We start from the raw sequence: 15,850 nt of genomic DNA on the forward strand, positions 1-15,850 counted from the left end.
TTTTAAAAGCTAATTCTATGTCAGGACCGGAGGCTTCGGATTATGCCATTCTTTCATCGCTTTATTCTCTACAGCAGCAAGAAAAAATATAACACAACTACTTTTCCCATGAACATTTGGGGGAAAGAATAAGTCAACATGAGTCCTATTACAGTGACCATGTACAGGTGTCTCCCATCATGCTCCACTGTACTTGTCTCCTCCTCTTTCTTCGCTGCTCGCAGCAAGTTAAGTTGGTTTTTTCCTTCTCTCCTGGGTTTGGGTTTCTGTGTGGTGCCTTTGGCCTTTGGGCCGGGTGTCGGGTGTCGGGTTTCTGTTTTTTCTCCACAGATTCCCTTGATTGGTCGCGGGACGCCTAGTGCGCTCCTTACGCGATCTTTGCCCAGTAGTGTGCGGTGTGGTGGCACGGCCACCAGGGGCCGGTGTCTCGTTTGCTGAAGGGGCGCTTCCAGAAGCTTCTAGAGTGTTCTGGCGCGCTTCTGTCACCAGCGGACCCGTGCCTAGCCTCCCGGCTCTGACACCCTGCGGGGTCGCAATTAGGTTTTCCCTTGCTTCTGAACGCCCTTTGGGTTGTACTTTTGGCGAACACCCTACGGGGTCGTAAGTGTGCTGTGGGACCGCTTTGCCGGGAGGCGCCCCGAGACTCGGTGGCCTGCAGCGTTCCCAGGGCCTTGCCCGTTCATTGTGTGCCTCTGGCCACCCATATCGCTGGGACTCCCCAGACTATAGAGCGCCCTGAGGAGGGTCATTGTCTTGCCTGCCGCTCCCGCTGCTAAAGCCTAATTTAACTCGCCATGCAGGGGAATGCGGACAATTATCCGGAGGAGGACCCTCTGAACTATGTCCCGTTGGACGACGACTTTTACCAGGCAGTCGACGATTCCATCTACCGCGCGGTTGACCAGGCTATAGTCCCCTTGGAACAACGTCTTTCGGCTCGCCTGGACGAGGCCTATGCCAAGTTTGCCGCCTTGATTCCGGCGCCGGTCCCGGCCTCTGAGCCTGATTCGTCCCCTACCCCGCCTCCTCCCAAGAAGCCTTGCACTGAGGGGGTTGATTCGGCGGCTTTCGCCAGGGTGAAGAGTGCCTTCAAGGCCCTGGAGGACGCACAAGCTCCCACTCCTCTTCCTTCGGAGGCTCCGCCGCTTTCTCCACCTGCGATTTCTCCGGACCCGCAGCGCGACCTCGACGACTCCCCGGACTCGGAGGAGGAGGCCTGTTCTTCCAGGTCGTGGCTCCCCTCTCAACCCTCATCCTCCGCAGGTCCGTCGGACATGCTGGACCCGGACGATATCGTCCATCCCCGTTCCTCAGTGGGTCCCGTGCAACAAGGTGGCCCAGTACGTAGCTAATAGGCTGCGGAAGCCGGAGTGTCCCCGACCGTCGTCGGATGGCAAGGTGGCCATGACCCCGGACATCGATCCGAAGATGGCGACCTTCCTACAGAAATTTGTCAAGGACCCGCGGAAGGGTATCGACAGGTCCTGGCGCACTTGCCAGGACAAGCTTCTGGATGCTGTCGGGCCCCTTACCAAGATCCTGGATATGGCGGAGGAAGCCAAGGTGTCGGGTGACGCGATTTCCCCTGAGGTCCTTTCCAACTGGGCCAAGAGGGCCATTATCTTCCTTGGCAACGCCAACTGCGCCCTCTCGACGGAGCGGAGGCGCTCCCTGCTGATCAAGGTGGATCCCAAGCTAGGTGACCTCGCCTCGTCGGAGGCGGGTACTGTAGCCCAGGGGGGCTTGTTTGGTGACCCGTTCATCAAGGAGCTGGGGAAGTTCGTGGCGACCTTCACATCCCTGGATCGTGCCCAGTCCAATATCAAAAAGGTTTTCGCGCCCCGGGTTTTTGACAAGGCCGGACGAGGCAGGGGCCGCTCGTTCGGCCGGGGCGCCAGCTCAGATCGAGGTCAAGGCTTCGGACGTGGCCAGTACCAAGACAGGGCCAAGTTCAATAATTTCTACCCCACGAGAGGGCAGAAGTTCGGAGGTCGTGGTGGCCAGCATGGTCAACAGCAAGGCGGTGGCCGAGGTGAGTGTTCTGCCTTCCGTGAGTTTGGAAGTGGGGGGGCGCTTGGCGCAGTTTCTTCCTGCATGGGCCTCCCTTACCAGCGATGCTTGGGTGCTGCAGACGGTTCAGGGCTTCCAAATGGAGTTCCATGGCCGTCCGTGTCAGCTACAGCGTCCTCGCCCCATTACCTTTTCCCAGCGCGATGCGGCTTTGGTGAGCGGAGAGGTTGCTGCCCTCCTCCAAAAAGGGGCGATTTGTTGCGCTTGCGAACACCCCTCAGGGTTTATAAGCAATCTTTTCCTGGTAGACAAGGTAGATGGGGGCAGTCGCCCCATGATCAATCTGAAGGAGTTCAACGAGTGGTTGGTGTATCGGCACTTCAAAATGGAAGGGATACATCTGCTGCGCGACGTCTTGCGACAGTCCGACTGGATGGTCAGGCTGGACTTGAAAGACGCTTATCTGACAATCCCCATTTTTCCGCCTCATCGGCGTTTCCTCCAATTCAGGTGGGACGGCCAGGTTTACGAGTTTACTACTCTTCCTTTCGGGCTCTCCTCTGCACCGTGGTGCTTCACAAAGGTGTTGCGGCCGGTGGTGGAGGCCTTGCGAGCTCAGGGGGTCAGGATGATAGTCTACCTAGACGACATGCTGCTCATGGATCAGTGCCCCGAGAGACTGCGGTCACAGTTGCAGTCCGCGGTCAGCCTTTTGCAAGGCCTGGGGTTCGTGATCAACGAGAAGAAGTCTCTCTTGGTTCCCATGCAACGCGCTACGTTCCTCGGTTTCACCATATACTCAGTGGCGGCCACCTTGAGCCTGCCAGCCAGGAAGATGGCACGGATCAGACACGAGTTGCGTCAGACCCTAGCGAAGCGGATGATTTCCTTGCACCACCTGGCGAGGCTAGTGGGCCTGTTGTCCTCTTCGATCCAGGCTATCTTCCCGGGGCCCCTTCACTATCGCGCCATGCAGCGTTTGAAGGCGTACCACCTGCGGAGGGGCCTGACGTACTCTCAACTGATTCCTTTGTCGGAGGACGTGAGTGACGAAATGCAGTGGTGGCTTACGCACATGGAGGCCTGGAATGGCCGTGCAATTTTCGGTTCCGCCCCAGATATCGTGATAGAGTCGGACGCCAGCCGTTCCGGCTGGGGGGCGTGGTGCGGGGACTTCTCCACAGGCGGCGCCTGGTCTGCTCTCGAACAGTTCTTGCATATCAACTGCTTGGAGTTGCTAGCGGGCTCCTTCGCAGTGCAATGTTGGACCAAGGACAGAGTGCAATCCTGCGTCCTTCTGAGGATGGACAACGTGTCGGCAGTCCGTTATATCAACCACCTGGGCGGCACCAGGTCCAAGATGTTAGCGGACCTGGCCAGGGATTTCTGGCACTTTTGTCTAGACCGCCAGGTGTCGGTTACGGCAGAGTATTTGCCGGGTTGTCAGAACGAGGTGGCCGACTGGCACTCGAGGAATATTCTGGACGCCAGCGTCTAGAAGCTGGACCCTTCCCTGTTTGCGGAGCTCTCGGACCTTTGGGGCCCGTTTTCGGTGGACCTGTTTGCGTCCCGCTTGGACCACCAGCTTCCGCGGTATTTCAGCTGGCGCCCCGACCCTCTGGCGGAGGCGACGGATGCGTTCCTCCAAGACTGGTCGGGGATACAGGGGTATGCGTTTCCACCGTTCTCAATGATAACGCGTGTGTCAGCGTTGTTGCGACGCCAGTCGGCGCAGGTGGTGATGATCACTCCGTGGTGGAGGTCGCAAGTTTGGTTTCCGGTTCTTCTGGAACTTTCTTGGGATTTTCCGATCTTACTCCCCCAGTCTCCCCACATTCTGCTGAATCCGGAGGGAGCTCCCCACAGGTTAGTCCTGGAGGGCTCGTTGCGCCTGATGGCGTGGAGGCTCTCCGGCGACGCTGGACGTTGCCTGGCCTTTCGAGAACGGCAGAGGACTTGCTCTCCAAGGTTTGGGCCGACAGCACGACCAAACGATACAGATCGGCTTGGCTCCGGTGGAGTCGTTGGTGTGTGCGACGGAGTTTGGATCCCGTGGGGGCGCCTGTAGTGCGTGTCTTGAATTTCCTGGCGGAACTGTCTGATCAGGGCCTGGCCTATCGATCGATCAATACGTTCCGGTCGGCGGTCTCTGCGGGGCACGACCTGGTTCAAGGGTCCCCAGTTGGTGAACACCCCTTGGTCTGTAGGCTCTTGTGGGGTATACGGCTTGCCTTGCCGCCGCAGCCCCGATATTCCGCCCTGTGGGATGTGAACAGGGTGCTGAATTTGTTCCTTTCCTGGCAACCGAACAGGTTTTTAACGCGTAAGGAGTTGACAGCTAAGTTGGCCATGTTGTTGTGCCTGGTGTCCTGCAGGCGTGTCTCGGACGTGCGAGCGTTGGATATAACGGCCAGGGTTTTTTCTCCTGAAGGAGTTTCCTTTACCGTCAGCAGGCGGACCAAAACCAATACTAGGGTCATTTCGTACCCGGATTTTCAGGACTCCCCTAAGCTGTGCGTGGTGCAGTGCCTCCGTGCTTATGAAGATATGACAGAGGATACTCGCCCTCCGGGCGAACGGCAGCTGCTTATTGCCCTGCGTAAACCGTATAAGGCAGTTACTTCTCCGACGATCGCCCGTTGGGTGCGTTGGATCATGCAGGAGGCGGGGATTGATACTAAACAGTTTGGGGCTCACTCTACGCGAGGTGCCATGGTATCTAAAGCTTTTGCCCTTGGGGCTCGGTTGGAGGATCTGATGAGAGCGGCTGATTGGTCCTCGGACTCCACGTTCAAGAGGTTCTATTTCAAGCCAGTTATTGATGTGGCCAGATTGGTGGTCGATAAGCTTTGAACTGGCATAATCTGAAGCCTCCGGTCCTGACATAGAATGCAAATTTGCCTAGCCTTGGTGCTGGTAAGTTCCAATTCTATTAAGGACTCGGAGGCGAGGATTATCCCCCCCCAGTGACTTCATGGAAGTGTACCCTCCCCGTACGCAATGTAAGTAAAGCGTTTATGTTCCTTTTCGAATGTGCGTTTCTGGCTCTGCGGTGTACTGCTCTTCCTGTTTTACAGCTGACGTTCTATTGACATAGGATGGATCTGATGGTATGTTCTTTTGCAGGAGCAGATAATTCTAAACAAGATGCGTGAGTGGACGGATGTTCTGGCTTCGCGCGAAGAAAGAGGAGGAGACAAGTACAGTGGAGCATGATGGGAGACACCTGTACATGGACACTGTAATAGGACTCATGTTGACTTATTCTTTCCCCCAAATGTTCATGGGAAAAGTAGTTGTGTTATATTTTTTCTTGCTGCTGTAGAGAATAAAGCGATGAAAGAATGGCATAATCCTCGCCTCCGAGTCCTTAATAGAATTGGAACTTACCAGCACCAAGGCTAGGCAAATTCGCATTCCTTTCTATATCGAGTTTGTAACCTACGATTCTTTTTTTTTCATTTGCTGTTTTGTGTAAGTATTAATTATTATTATTTTTTTATAATAATATTTTTGAAATGTTTTTTTTAAATCATTTTTTCCTGGGGCGCTCTGGGTGCGCGCACCGGTAAGCTCTACGGAGAGCGCACCCAGAGCGCTACTTCTGCGTTCGTGTAAAAAAAAAAAAATGAAAAGTAAATAATAACGCAAGACATTTAGTACCATACATATTTAAGCAGTATTTTTGAATAACAAAATTAAAATGATTTTGCATTTCCGTGAAACTATCAAAGCGTCACTTCGGCGTGCCGCGTAAGCGCCCCCGGAAGCGCCTTCGTTCGCGCCGCGTATGCGCCCCTGGGAGCGCCTACGCTCGCGCCGCGTAAGCACCCCCGGAAGCGCTTCGGTGCGCGCAGCGTAAGCGCGTCAAGTCATGTGACCTTAAAATAACACTTTTCATTGGTTGCTAACAGTTTTTTTTACAAAGAATGAAATCCCCACCCATTTCCTTCACTTCTTCTTTCACTTTTGTGACTGCAAGACCTGCCTTTTTGCTCTCGGTTCTTTGTTGGATATCTTGGATTATCATGTCTGCCAGACCATCCAGCAGTGAAGATGACTCCAATGATTTCATCGATGAAGAGCCTCCTCAGCCGAAGGTCAAAGAACATTTCATCTGGAATTTTTTTTCCATACCTGATGACCAGAAGAAGGTAAATGCTCCAAAAGTGGAGTGCTGGATCTTTCACACAGTCCTGTCACGGGGTGACCCCACTAAAAAATATTCTTTTGGGAATTCCACAATGATTTGCCATGTGGAGAGGAGGCACCCCCAGAATTTTGCCCGGGAAAGTGTCAGGGCTCTGGCACAAGAGGTTCCCAGTGATGGGGCCTCTACATCAATAGGAGGACCAACAACATCGGTGAGGAGATCACAAGAGCTGGTTCCGAACATTCAGCCTGCATTTAACAAAGGCGTCCTTAAATGCAGAGACTGTGATCAGCTACTTTGCTATGGGGAGCAAAGTGCTCTGCTCAAGGTTCGAGCATTGGAGAACCATCGCTGCAGTTCCCAGCCCTAAATTTTTTTTCTTTTTTTGCTCCTGTTGAACAGTTTCCATTCCCTGTTTTTGTTTTTGTTCTAAAAAAAGAAAAAAGAAGAAAAAAAAGTTCTTTTCAGAACTACCTCCAATTCTCATTAAAGAGCTATATTCTTAAAAAAATGAAAAAGAGTAAGTGAAGTGGAGTGCATTAATAAAGGAAAGGAAAATGAGCAAGAAAGAACAGATAGGTATGGGAGGAGAAAGGAAGTGAAGTAGGGGGACTGAAAGAAGGTGAGTGTTGGGAAGGAAAGTAAGGAGGAGAGTGAACATCGGGAATGTGGATATTCAAAGAAAACGTAGAAAAGGAACGGGGTGTGGAAGGGTAAGAAAAGATGCATTGCTGGAGTTGCATCATTTTAGTGACCCACTCCAGCAATGCATCACTTTTGCGATACAGATAACGTCTGAAATACTGACGTATCTGTAAGTACTTGCGACATAATACGTCATATATTTAATATGACGCATGAGTAGAAGACTGAAGCCTCATTTATGAGGCCATGCGTTACTTTTATGCCACCGGTACGTCACTTTTTGTGACGCACCAGTGCTGTTAAAAATGCACCTTATTGAGTCATATTTACAAAGTGACGCATCTAGGTAGATGCGTCACTTTGTAAACCCCTGCGCCACATTATACCTGCGTCAGGTGTAATGTATACAAAAGGGGTGTATTGACGCAAGAAAGGTTCGTAGAGGTGACGCAGTGAAATCTAAGAGATATCACTGCGTCACTTTTATGACGCTGTTGCGTCCAAATCTTGCGCCTGTTTCACAGCAGGCAAATCTTGCGCCTGTTTCACAGCAGGCGTAAGACTGATGCAGGCCCTTTCACATGGGCCGGCCCCATTTGAAAGGATGCATTGCTGGAGTTGCATCATTTTTTTTGTCACACTCCAGCAATGCATCACTTTCCTCTAAACACTCAACATTATTTTTTCTCTATTTTTTTACACTCTTTTTCCCCGTGGTGCACTCAGGGTCCGCGTACCGGGGAGCGCTGCCAACGCTCACCCCACGGAAAAAAAAAAGGTTTTTAGCCCTTCATGGTCCTTCTAGGCCCCCCCTCAGAAAACCTAGGGGGTCAGGGGGTGTCTACTCTGCCCCCTTTTAATTATATCCCCCTTACTTTTTTCACCTCTTGTGTCTCGATTCTACCGAGACACAAGATGGCAGACTCTCCGGACTGTTTAGAATGTTGACAGACACCCGACAGCCGATCAGCTTTCGCTCGCGCACTCCCCTGTCGCCGGGTGCGCTCCCCGGTACGCGCACCGAGGATCGCCGGCAGCGCGCCTATAGATATATATGTGTTTTTTAACTTAATTTTCATAAAAACCACTGGAGCAATTTTCACCAAACATAGCAAAGGCACATATGCGTACCAGTCCCTACAATTTTGCCAAGTTTGGTGTAATTCCGTTCAGCGGTTCGGGCTCTAGACTTGTCAGACCGTCCTATGGAAATTAACATGGAGAAAACACGTTTTGGGACCCCCCTTTTTTCTCAGCCCCCACTTCACGAATCCCCCGAAACTTTCAGGGAAGGAGCGGAGCGCACCGAGACTATTTTAAGGAAAACTACAGGCAGATCCCTCAATCAGCCCCAAAGTTAATCCCAATAGAATGTTGGGAATTTCCTATGGTAGCCAATCCTAACTATAACTACCTACTGCCGACCGCCAGTAGGTAATGTGTGCTGTGGCTCAGTCTGGTTAAATGGAAGAGAAAGAAAAGAGTAACACACGCTTCTAATATGTTTAATTTCACAATGCTTGTTGGTATATAATTTGTTTTTGGGACTATTGTCTTTATGCGTCCCTTATAATTGTTACGCAGCAAGTAAATCAATAGGGTCTGTTCGGCCTTTCGATTAAAAACACGCGCGCATTGTACATGCACGTATTCAAATCCAACGTTGTGTATATATAAACAAACGCTAATGTTGCAAAGTGAACCAACTCCTCCCCTCTCCCTCCACCCACTTCCAGGTCTGCCATCCTGACACCAACTGTCCATCCTAATATATGTAGACTATTGTCTCTGTGTCCTTTCTTAATGTTGCAAAGTGAACCAACTCCTCCCCCCTCCCTCCACCCACTTCCCGGTCTGCCACCCTGACATCAACTGTCCATCCTGATATATGTAGACTATTGTCTCTATGCGTCCCTTGTATTTGTTGCACAGCAACCTGTAGTGTAGTTCCTATATTCCCAATAGGCTCTGCGCATTGGAATAACATAAACGATAGTTTAGACGTAGGACTAAGGTCATCTAGGTCTCTACTGAATATGTTAGACTTAATTAGGTATGCCAGCTAGGTCAGAGGTCACTAGAAACTTTCTTGAATAAACAGGAAGGAGTTAACTTTCCTGATTAGACAAGAAGGGATTAGCTTCTGACAACCGCATAAACATGACAACTTTGCTCCCTCCAGAATAAGGAGTATATCTCCAGAGTCGTGTGAAAACAATAGATAGCTATTTCACTCAGTCAATCGTGCATGCTTAGTTTCAACAGAGAGCAGAGAAATAGAGAGACTGGCGTTTTCAATAAAAGGTGTTATTTATTGAGCAGTCCTCTTTCTCATGCAAGAGAAGTGAATTGCCACAATTGCAATACTTGTCATAAAGTAAAGTGCGTACAGTAAAAGGAGTATTATGAAATAATACTGTAAAAGCATTGATATGGTTTCTGAGCCATATGATACTTAAAATGGATAAAATACATAAAACACATACAATGATAAAGGGTTGACTAAACGTGCTCAACTGGTGTTTCTAAATACGCCTACCCCGGTGTACCGGACCTAAGCCTAATACGTGGGAAGGAGTAAGTAAGTTAAGATAGTTTTGCCAAGAATCTGCATCAAGAATTCTCTAAGGATCTAATCAACTCTGTACCTTGGTTTAGAATGAAGGAGGTCTTGTATCTCTTTCTCAGGACTCGATCTCCCAGTAACCCGCGAGGGTGACTGGAAACACTGGAGCTGGATTTCTCGGCAGGAGAAAAGACAGCGTCTCTCTCAGTGCCTCAACGGGAGGGTCGGCTTCCTTCGGCACTCGCATCAGCTCGGCGTCGGGCAAGTAGATAGCCGCTCTGCTCCAAACCACCATGTGTTTACTTAAGGCAAATGCTGGTATATTTATACCTGAAAGGTGCCAAGTTTGACGTAAGGTTGGACATAAGACGTCACTAAGAACTTACAGTTCTTTCAGGACTCCAGGAGTTCTTGTGCAAATCAAAACAAAAGCAGGGGGAATTCCCGGGCTGCTGGAGGCTTGGTTTGTTTAAAGAACGCGTTGTACTTTCTAGGAGTCTATGAGAGTAGCCTTGCCGTATTTGGACTGCATGGGCTATGACTAAACATGGGTATGATTCTTTTGCCTTTATAAGGATATTATTTGTTATAACCACATAAGGGCATGAATCGGGAATATTTCATTAGGGTCCTAGATACGTTTACAACACCCACTCCACGTATAATGTCCATCATTACTAAATACTAAGCAATATGTAAACATATAAGTATGCATGTGTTTTCCAGCCCACCCCAAAATACAAAAAAAATGCATTTGAAATGGTGTAGATACACGAAAATGAGTATTATAGTGTACGGTTTCAAGCAGTGGTATAGTTCAGATAATGCATATATAAATATCGGCTGAATGACTTGCGAAAATTACATTTATGAAATGGCTCTTAATACAGAAAAGAAGGTCGAGACCATTTCATCACATATTTATACAATACTGTACATGTGCTAGAGGCTAATTCAAAATATTGTCTCTAGAGTCTCTACAAATAGAAGTTCTGTTCTCTAAGAATAGTTCTACTTTAGGCAGAGTACCATGTGCCAAAAAAAGTAAATATTTTTGGAGATTGGAAAAAATAATTTCGCTTTCAGGGGAAAAAATAGTTCCAATGTTTTCAGTAGTGTTGTTTATCAAAAACTAAAGGCCGAATTCAGAGTTCAGGGAACGCTGTGTGCTCGTTGTTTTAAAAGTTATTCTCGCCGTTAGGAGAGAACATCAAATCAGAAAGGCTGGTGAAAAATTTGTCTACAACAGTAGGTGAAAGTGTGACCAGGTTTGAAAAAGCTGAAATTGTGCAAATGGGAGAATCATTTCCATCATCGATTTCTACATCAGCAATGCTCACAGAAGGTTGTACCTGTGTGGTGCCGCTTTCATCTCGTACTCCACCGCCACCTAATCGTAATGGTGAAGTCTCAACGAATGCCGTCAGAATAGGTAGCCGCTGGGGACAACACGTTGTATGAGCCGTTACCGAACCAGGCAATCGATATCCATAGGTTCTGCTGATTGTAGTGTAAGACAGACGTCCAACACGCATTCTTCTCCGCATAGTAGACATCGAAGCACAGGTATGATGCAATCTTGCCAGATTGGTCTGAATGAAAGAAACCAGGTAGTACTCGGATCTCTTAGCCGGGCCAATCCGAGGACTTTAGTGATCCGTTCTAGGTATCGTATTGCTAGAATCGTTTCTTCCAATGTAGCTGGAGTTTTGTCTGTGACTTGGCTTGCCATGTCGGAGCAGAAGGAATAAAAATAAAATTCCTGCTACGAGACTCAAGATTAGAGGTAGGCCGCCGAAGACAGAATGCACAAAATTCGGGAGGATGCCCAAAACTGTTTCAAAGGGTGCTAACAGTCCCGAATAAATTGTCTTAAATACATGTGCGATGCCACTGGTATCAGACATGTTTAAAATGTGGCTTAGCATTTCTACGAAATGCACGGGGCAATTTGTCGATAATAGGGTATGTATCGCTGCCGCTGTCCTTGCAACTTGCAGATCATACGTCTCTTTGGATGAGGTTAAAGGCACAGTTGTCTGTAAAAGAATAGACTTCATTCTGCTTAAAATATCAATTCGAATAGAAGAGATATTCACAGAAGGCCATATTGCTGCCTCCTTGTCTGGTTTGCTGTTTGGATACAATACTTGCATACAGAAATGACCCTGGAAGTAACGGTTACGAGATAGGCTTTTCCTGGCACCATGCCACAACAGCTGTGGTCACTTATTAGAACGTAGCTGCCGTTGGAAAGCTGTCTGAAGAAAGGCTCTATCTGTGCTGCAGGGGTGCCGTGCAGGTGATATGAAAGGTTATTTGATGACCCGTCACAGCTTCATGCAGGTTAATACCTTGATACAGAAGTGTACTGCTTAGTGTCTTTTTACAATTGTTACCACTAAGAAATACTTCTTTTTTCCCTTCACCATAACATCTATGTGTATAAGGTAAATTCCAGGTTGACTTGATGTATCCTTTACCCAACCTTTCATACAGGCCTGCTGGTATATACTTTTGGCAATATTGAAACTGAAAAGTTGTTATCGGTATTGTAATTGTACCATGTATTATCCATTCAATGACCGGTCTCTCTGACATTGTCAATGGTAATCTCTCAAGTTTTTCAATGCTCAGAATCGTATAGTCTGCTCCTTTTTGTGCCAAACTGATTTGTTCATTAGTAAGGTTAAAGATAGAAAATAATGACTTTGTGTTAATTAGACGCCATGGCACGTAGCCTGAGCGCAGGTTTTGCAACGTCCAGCCTAGCTGTACAATAGAATGCAACTGGGACTGGCCATGTTGTAACATTAGCATATCCTGTTCTATTATATCAATAGCAGATGATACAATGCTGTTCAGTGAATAAATTCTGGAGGACATAGTCGTTAACCCATTATCCACTACCGACAGTGATATTTTCAAATGAATACGGTCAATTTCTCGTATTTTTTCGGCAGATTAAATTTTCATTACTTTCCAAGCTTCGTTGTAAGCAGCGTATATACCGGCCGCTATGAAACGTTTTTGACGCTGTTTGCGAGGTCCCAGTATAAAATCTCGCAAGTTATGTTATGTTATGTTACCTGTTTTGTAGAGCGCAAACAGCTGCCCCAGCGACGGGGCGTCCCGGCGCTAGAACCGTAACATAATCAGCTGGCAACGAAAGAGGGACCTACGGGGAGGGAAAGAGATGGGTTTTGATCGATCTGAGGAAAGCTAGCAGATTATCCATGCAGCGGATGTGGAGAGGGAGGGAGTTCCACAACTTGGCCCCCAGTAGTTTGAAAGAGCGCCCTACGATGCGACAGAACTTCGTATGGGGTATCAAAGCTAGGTGTTGCCCCATTGACCGGAGATTCCGTTTGGGATTATAGGGGGTCAGCAATGAACGGAGGAGCTCTGGACCTTCGTTCTTCAAGATTTTAAAGGCAAATATGAGGGCCTTGAACTGGATGCGGGCTTCCATGGGCAGCCAATGTAGTCTGTAAATAGTCGCTCTCACTGAGCACCTTCTTGGAAGACCTACTATAGCTCTTGCCGCCGAATTCTGGATTCGTTGGAATCTTTTTATCTCAGCTTTGTTTGCTCCTAGCAACAGGACACTCGCGTAGTCCAGTCTGGACAAGATGGTAGACTGTACGATGAGTTGTCGTGTCTTGGAGTCGAAGTAGCCTAAGATTGGGTATAGACTTCTCAGTAGGCCAATGCAAGTTGCGGCAACTTTTTTGGTGTGCGACTGGAAGCTAAGGGTCGAGTCCAGCCATACTCCTAGATTTTTTACTAAATTTTTTGGAGGGGGTGCTGGGCCCAGCGATTGGGGCCACCAGAGATCGTTCCAGTTGTTGCTGTTTTTCCCCATTATCAGCACCTCGGTTTTGCCACCGTTAAGTTGGAGGCAGTTTGCTGTCATCCATTTGGCGACAGCAGTCAGTCCATCCCTGAAGTTGGTGGCATCAGGAGAGGGGGCCTCACTAAGGCTGATGACCAACTGAGTGTCGTCAGCGTACGACACCATTGTGGGGCCCCATGTCTTAGCAACCTCCGCCAAGGGTTGCATATATAGGTTAAACAGGGAGGGACTGAGAGCCGAGCCCTGTGGGACTCCTTGTCCTATATCTTGGGGTTGAGAGATAAACGGAGGGGCAGATACCCTGAATGATCTGTTGGTTAAAAATGAACGAAACCATTGAAGCGCCGAGTCTACGATTCCTATATTTTCCAGGCGTTTTAGTAGAATGGCATGGGAGACCGTATCAAAGGCCGCGCTGAGATCGAGCAGTATCAGCGCGGCACTTTTGCCGGTGTCCATAATTTCCCTTAAGCTTTCCGTGGAGGTGAGGAGCGCGGATTCCGTACTATGGCCCGGCCTGAACCCGTGCTGAGAGGGGTCCAGGATGTTATTTTTCACCATATACTCACTGAGTATTTTATTCGCGTGCGCTTCCGCTAGTTTAGCGACCCATGGTAACAGTGAGACAGGCCGGTAATTCTCTGGTTTAGAGGGGTCTAGGGAGGTTTTTTTTATAATCGGAGTTACCCAGGCCTGTTTCCAGCAGGTGGGTACCGTGGCCGTAGCAAATGAGAGATTAAGGATTACGGTTAAGGATGGGAGGAAGAATTCCAAGGCTCCTAGAAAGTGAATTGGTCTCATCGGGTCTGTGGGTGCACCCGATTTCACCTTCCTACAGAGTTTGGTGAGTTCTTCACCGGAGATAGCTGGTAGGCATGTGAGCCTGACTTCTCCGAAGGTGGCGTTGGGAGGGCTGATGTCCTCTGGACTGTCCTGGGTGAAGGTGTTGTATATTTTCTTCACTTTATCCGTGAAGAAGGTAGCTAGGTCTTCACATTGTTGCGTGGAGGTGATGTGAGCAGCCGGCTTGCCCCCGTTTTGTAATTTTTGCACGATTTGGAAAATAGTTTTAGTGGGGTTTGAGCTGGCTTTTATTTCAGAAGCGTAGAAGGCAGCACGGGCTGTCCGAATTGCCTTGTGGTATGATTTCAGAGTAGCCAAGTATACGATTTTGTCCTCCTGCTTATATTCCTTCCTCCATTGCCGTTCCGTTTTTTTGCAGGCTTTCCTCATTGTTTTAAGGTTCTCGTCAAACCAGGGGTTGGAAGGAGTATTTCGCCCTTTAGTCCACTTGGCTGGTATGATAGCGTCCAGTCCCTTGGTGATCCAGTCCTGGAAAGACGCATACGATTTTTCTATGTCGTTTGTGTTCTCCAGAGTAGGTCGCCCTAGGCTGGCCGCAAGGTCACATTGTTGGAGTTTGTGCCAAGGTCGCTTTAGACAGGAGGTGGGTGATTTTTTTACAGGAGGGGAGTTATTCGGAATAGAGAGGGTTACTAGCGAGTGATCAGTCCAGGCCATGGGTTTAGGATCGTCAGCTCTGGCCTCGGGAATGTTAGTGAATACCGGATCAAGCAAGTGTCCCGCTACATGTGTGGGGGATTTGACGAGCTGGGTTAGTTGCAAGGCAGCTAGGTCCGCTACAAAGTTGCTAATTTTAGCATCCGACACAATGTCTAAGTGGAGATTGAGATCTCCTAGAATCGTGAAGTTAGCCGAGCCAGTGATCAAGGCATGCGTTACTTCAATGAGCTCTTCCGTGAAATTAGTAGAGGGCCCCGGAGGTCTATAGATAAAAAGGCCCGTGAAAGTGCAATGGGGGCTCGTGGATATTTTGAAGCGGGCGCATTCGCAGTCCGCAATACTTTCATTTTGAAAGGAGCAGGTAAAGGGGGATCTATAGATGGCTGCAATGCCACCTCCTCTTGAGTCTCTATTGATGCACGTCATAGAGAACCCGTCCGGTATTGCTAGATTGGGGATGCTAGTGAGGTCGTCTTTAAGCCATGTTTCGCTTAGAAACATTATATCTGGGTTCTCGTCCATTAGGAGCGTTCTTACCTCTGCATGGTGTTTAACCAGAGATCTGACGTTCAACTGCATGATGGTGAGTGACGTTTTGTTCCTTTTAATCTCTTTATGGCCTATAAGGCGTGGTTACGGTATGGCCAGATTACAGTGCTTGCAGAAAAGGGCGGTTCGACCAATGCAACCTTCTATATTGTTGCATCTAGGGCCGGTGTTGAGCGACCGCAGTATGTTACTGTCATAAACAAATTTTTGGGCAGGGGGTCTGGCGAGAGGCGAGGACTTGGCGAGGACGGGCGAAGACGGGCTTGCCTTGGGCGCGCCTACGGCGCGCCCGCTGCGCCCGTCCGCTGCGCGTCCGGTGATTGCACATACTTAAAAGAGGGAGAGGGGGCGAGTGGGCGTGGCCTAGAGGTAGGCGTGGCCTCTACTCCTCGCCGTCAATGGCGGCAAAACATTTGTTTTGTTGTGGATCGTTGCAGCGAAGGAGTCGCTGTTTAAGCGTATCTCTAGCCCGCTATGGAAGTGGCAGACGGGTGAGTGCGCGTTTTAAAAGAACAGATATATTTCAGTAAGTGACACAAGAAAAATG

At 48.9% G+C, this 15,850-nt stretch overlaps 1 protein-coding gene and 1 pseudogene across 2 annotated transcripts in view; both read left to right on the forward strand.

The window, feature by feature from the left end:
* Positions 1–15,850, forward strand: part of TBC1D31 (TBC1 domain family member 31) — a 696,792-nt gene that overhangs the window by 52,046 nt on the left and 628,896 nt on the right. The gene's annotated exons all lie outside the window — the stretch shown is intronic.
* LOC147724636 (uncharacterized) overlaps positions 1,546–15,850 on the forward strand; it is a 36,223-nt pseudogene continuing 21,918 nt past the window's right edge.

This window comes from Lissotriton vulgaris, chromosome 4_1 (genome assembly GCF_964263255.1).
Source record: "Lissotriton vulgaris chromosome 4_1, aLisVul1.2, whole genome shotgun sequence".
NCBI lineage: Eukaryota > Metazoa > Chordata > Amphibia > Caudata > Salamandridae > Lissotriton > Lissotriton vulgaris.